Source organism: Alosa sapidissima, chromosome 23, assembly GCF_018492685.1.
Source record: "Alosa sapidissima isolate fAloSap1 chromosome 23, fAloSap1.pri, whole genome shotgun sequence".
In the NCBI taxonomy this organism is placed as follows: Eukaryota; Metazoa; Chordata; class Actinopteri; order Clupeiformes; family Clupeidae; genus Alosa; species Alosa sapidissima.
Window position 1 is genome coordinate 29,782,346 of NC_055979.1, and position 5,000 is coordinate 29,787,345.

The following is a 5,000-nucleotide window of genomic DNA, read 5'->3' on the forward strand; positions in this document are numbered from 1 at the left end:
CTCTCCATCTTAGCCGTAGCTAACTTGCTAGCGAACTTTCCATATTAGCTTACTTGCTAGCAAACTTTGCATCATCAGCGTATGTGTGTGTGTGGGGGTTTGTTGTGTAAGGCACATGTGTGTGTGTGTGTGTGGGTTTGGTGTGTAAGGTGTATGTGTGTGTGTGTGTGTGGGGGGGGGGGTTTGGTGTGTAAGGCGTGTGTGTGTGTGTGCGTGGGTTTGGTGTATAAGGCGTGTGTATGTATGTGTGTGTGTGGGTTTGGTGTGTAAGGCGTATGTGTGTGTGTGTGTGTGCGGGTTTGGTGTGTAAGGCGTATGTATGTGTGTGTGTGTGTGTGTGGGTTTGGTGTGTAAGGCGTGTGTGTGTGGGGGGGTTTGGTGTGTAAGGCGCATGTGTGTGTGTGTGGGTTTGATGTATAAGGCGCATGTGTGTGTGGGTTTGGTGTATAAGGCGTGTGTATGTGGGGGGGAGGGTTTGGTGTGTAAGGCGTATGTGTGTGTTTTTAGTGTGTAAGGCGCATGTTTGTGTGTGTGTGTGTGTGGGTTTGGTGTATAAGGGGTATGTGTGTGTGTGTGTGTGTGGGTTTGGTGTGTAAGGCGTATGTGTGTGTGTGTGTGTGTGTGTGTGTGTGTGTGTGTGGGTTTGGTGTGTAAGACGTATGTGTGTGTGTGTGGGTTTGGTGTGTAAAGCGCATGTGTGTGTGTGAGGGTTTGGTGTGTAAGGCGTATGTGGTTCTTCTATTATATGGGTCAGAGAGAAAATGCACAGTCATGTAAAAATCATTCTGTTTCCCTCCACACAGAAGAACTGCTCCCTCTCTCTCTTCCTTCTCCCTCCCTCTCTCTCTTTCTCTCTCTCTCCCTCCCTCTCTCTCTCTTCCTTTTCTCCCTCTCTCTCTCTAGATCCGAGTGGCTCAGAACAAAACCACACACTGTGCATTTTCTCTCTCTCACACACACACACCCACAGTATGTCTATACCTCAGGTGATTGCAAACGCTTTCTCTCATTGGTTTGTGAGTGGTGGGAGGTTCCGTGGACTTGTTGAAGGGCTCAGCTAAGGCCTCACACACACACACAACACACACACACACACACACACTTGTTGAAGGCCTCAGCTAAGGCCTCTTACACTATCAGGTTTCTCTCTTTCAAAGTATCGTCCAAGAGCACAGGGCTCTCTCCAAACAGCATTAACAGCTCCCACGATGCCTCACTCTCTGTCTAGAAACGTCTGTTCCCATGATGCCTTGCTCTCTTGCTCTCTGTCTAGAAACGTCTGTTCCCATGATGCCTTGCTCTCTGTCTAGAAACGTCTGTTCCCATGATGCCTAGAAACGTCTGTTCCCATGATGCCTTGCTCTCTTGCTCTCTGTCTAGAAACGTCTGTTCCCATGATGCCTTGCTCTCTGTCTAGAAACGTCTGTTCCCATGATGCCTTGCTCTCTAGAAACGTATGTTTCCATGATGCCTTGCTCTCTGTCTAGAAACATCTGTTCCCATGATGCCTTGCTCTCTGTCTAGAAACGTCTATTCCCATGATGCCTTGCTCTCTAGAAATGTCTGTTTCCATGATGCCTTGCTCTCTGTCTAGAAACGTCTGTGCCTATAACTATAGCATTTCTCTCTCTTTCTGTTCCGCTGTCTAAAATCATCTTTAACGTTGTCTGCTCCCCTCTTTCTGTCTTTGTGCCCCCCCCCCCCCCCCCCATAATCTTAGTATTGTCTGTATCCAAGCACCCCATGCTTTTTCAGCACGTTTGTGCCCCCCCCCCCCCCATAATCTTAGTATTGTCTGTATCCAAGCACCCCATGCTTTTTCAGCACGTTTGTGTTTGAGTGGCTGTTATGACGACCTGTCCTGCTTGTCTGCATATTCCCCTGTGTGCTCCTTTTGCTGTGTAAGAGCACACACCTGAGCACACACCTGTGACCTGTGGAAGTGACCTGTGGAAGAGCGCACACCTGAGCACACACCTGTGACCTGTGGAAGTGACCTGTGGAAGAGCGCACACCTGGACGTCTGCTGTGGAGGAATCCAGCATTTGACTCTGTCAGCGTTTGACTCTGTCAGCGTTTGACTCTGTCTGGTTGCGCCAGCTGCTGTTTGTTTGAAGTTAGTTGCTGTTTGCTGAACTCTGTTGTCATTTGTTTTGACTTGAATTTTGTTGAGTCTTAGAAACAATGTGTCTGTACAATAAAATCTTTTTACATATTCTATTACATGAACGTAACTGAAAACAAACTATCGACACATTGTTAATATGACATATGCAACGTAGGTCAGAACAGTGCGGCAAGCACTTTTGTTTGTAAGTCTGTGTGTGTGTGTGTGTGTGTGTGTGTTTGTCAAGATGCCAAAATCAGACTAAAAGGGCGTGTGTGTCCATGACCGGCTTTTGACTCAGTACTCTGAAAGGTTATGCTGTTATAGTGAGGTTGTGACCTGTGTGTTTGTGTGAGTGTGTGTGACGCACTTTCAAAGACACCTGCAGGCAATAGAGGATGTGTGTAATGAAAGTATTTGGCACAAGCAATTAAATCAAATTCAGTCCTGATATGCACCAGTGCCCAAAATACACACATCCACTCCCGTTTATTCACACACACACACACACACACACACACACACACACACACACACATCCACTCCCATTTATTCACACACACACACACACACACATCCACTCCCGTTTATTCACACACACACACACACACATCCACTCCCGTTTATTCACACACACACACACACACACACACATCCACTCCCATTTATTCACACACACACACACACAAAAACACATCCACTCCCGTTTATTCACACACACACACACACACACATCCACTCCCGTTTATTCACACACACACACATCCACTCCCATTTATTCACACACACACACACAAAAACACATCCACTCCCGTTTATTCACACACACACAATTGAGGTGCCATTTGACCAGTAAATCGACCTGCAGGAATAATAGTTTGATCTGAGCAATGACGTCAGTGAGGATTACTTGGCCACACTGTTGCAAAAGAACAAAAGAAATGTGTGTGTGCACACCAATGTGTGTGTGTGTGTGCACACCAATGTGTGTGTGTGTGTGTGTGTGTGTACGTGCACACCAATGTGTGTGTGTGTGTGTGTGTGAACTCTTTAGTTGGTGTAATGGAGTGGCACGGGTATGAAGCTCTCTTATCTGATTGAGCCTCATTATGCCATACCATCCCCGACTCCTATCTCTCTTTCTCTCTCTCTCCCTCTCCTCCTCTCTCTCTCCCTCTCTCTCCTCCTCTCTCTCCCCCCCCCCCCCTCTCTCTCCCCCATGTTCTCATGGCCTTGCTTTGCATGCAACCAAAGCATAAAAAATGAAATGAGGCACCTCCCCAAGAGCCAGAGAGAGATAGAGTGATAGAGAGGAAGAGTGGAACAACTGCACAGAGAGAAAAGAGAGAGAGAGAGAGAGAAGGAGCAAAGCTGCCGGAATATCTGGAGCCAGTTCAGATCCGGACACAACAGGAACAAACAGAGCAGAGAAAGAGCAGCTGCATGAGCTATTACTCTGCACTAGCATTTTATTATGCTAATAAAGCCTTTGGAACTGAACTGTGAGGGAGAGAAAGAGACATAGAAAGAGAGAAACATACAGAATGAGAGAGATCCTTGTGTCTGTTGTGCAGGTGAGACATCCTTGTGTTTCTGTTGTGCAGGTGAGACATCCTTGTGTGTCTGTTGCTTGTGTGTCTGTTGTGCAGGTGAGACATCCTTGTGTCCGGCATCGCTTCTCGGCCTTTTGGCTAAGATCAAGTGTAGTATCTGTTCTTATCAGTTTAATATCTGATACGTCCCCTACCCGGGGACCATATATTAAATTGATTTTTGGAACAGGGAGATGGAATAGGGGCTTGCTCCGTCCACTCCACGCATCAACCTGGTATTGCAGTACCTCCAGGAACGGTGCACATCTCCGGGGTTAGCCGTGGCTACTGGTTAGCGCTTCGGACTTGTAACCGGAGGGTTGCCGGTTTGAACCCCGACCAGTAGGCACGGCTGAAGTGCCCATGAGCAAGGCACCTAACCCCTCACTGCTCCCCGAGCGCCGCTGTTGTTGCAGGCAGCTCACTGCGCCGGGATTAGTGTGTGCGTCACCTCACTGTGTGCTGAGTGTGTTTCACTAATTCACGGATTGGGATAAATGCAGAGATCAAATTTCCCTCACGGGATCAAAAAGATACGTATATTATACTTATATGTGCATGCACATGCGTGTGTGTGTGTGTGTGTGTATTCTACTTATATTGATATAGACAGCTTCATACTTACACTACTTATACTTACTTATTAACGTTTTTCATGTGACGTATTCTAGGTTCTATAGCTTTGTTTACATCCAGCTGGTAGGCAAGGGACAAGTTGAACCCATTGAACATCGTTGTCTGCAGCTGCCACTCAGTAGGCTACATCTCTGTATTTCAGCAATGTCAACATTTCAGGCATCAATAAAGGTGATGATGAAACGTTATCCCATTGTTCAATATTTCATAGCCTGTCACAGGAACGTTGTTTCGCTAAAATCGCCCTGATTTGGTGCATTGATCTGTATCGATAACGTTATGGGAGAACCTGCATAGCCTAATGGTAGCCTAACTTTTTTTCTCTGTTCAAAACTCGGTTTACACGAAGACGATAGCCTTTCTTAGAAGCTGTGAAATTTGACCAGAAAGGAACAAGTCTTCCTTCTGAAAGCTGACACAAAATCAAACAATATTTGATCATTTAACTTCAACTGAACAGCGTCAGGTTTTGGTAGGCAGTACGTCACATGACATTATGACGTAGGTGCAAAACCTTAATACTGTAGCAGGTGAGATATCCTTGTGTGTCTGTTCTCCTGTTGAACTTTGGTTAGTCTGTTTCTCTCTCTCTCTTTCTCTCTCTCCATTTCTCGACTCAGACTTCATGGAAAAAACAACAGACAGCAACTGTTCTACGCATGTCT

At 46.4% G+C, this 5,000-nt stretch overlaps 1 non-coding gene across 1 annotated transcript; it reads left to right on the forward strand.

Annotated features, from left to right (window-relative positions):
- Positions 1-3,778: 3,778 nt before the first annotated feature.
- LOC121699097 lies at positions 3,779-3,969 on the forward strand. The gene has a single exon (XR_006026948.1). It is a non-coding gene; the product is annotated as a U2 spliceosomal RNA (small nuclear RNA).
- Positions 3,970-5,000: the final 1,031 nt, after the last annotated feature.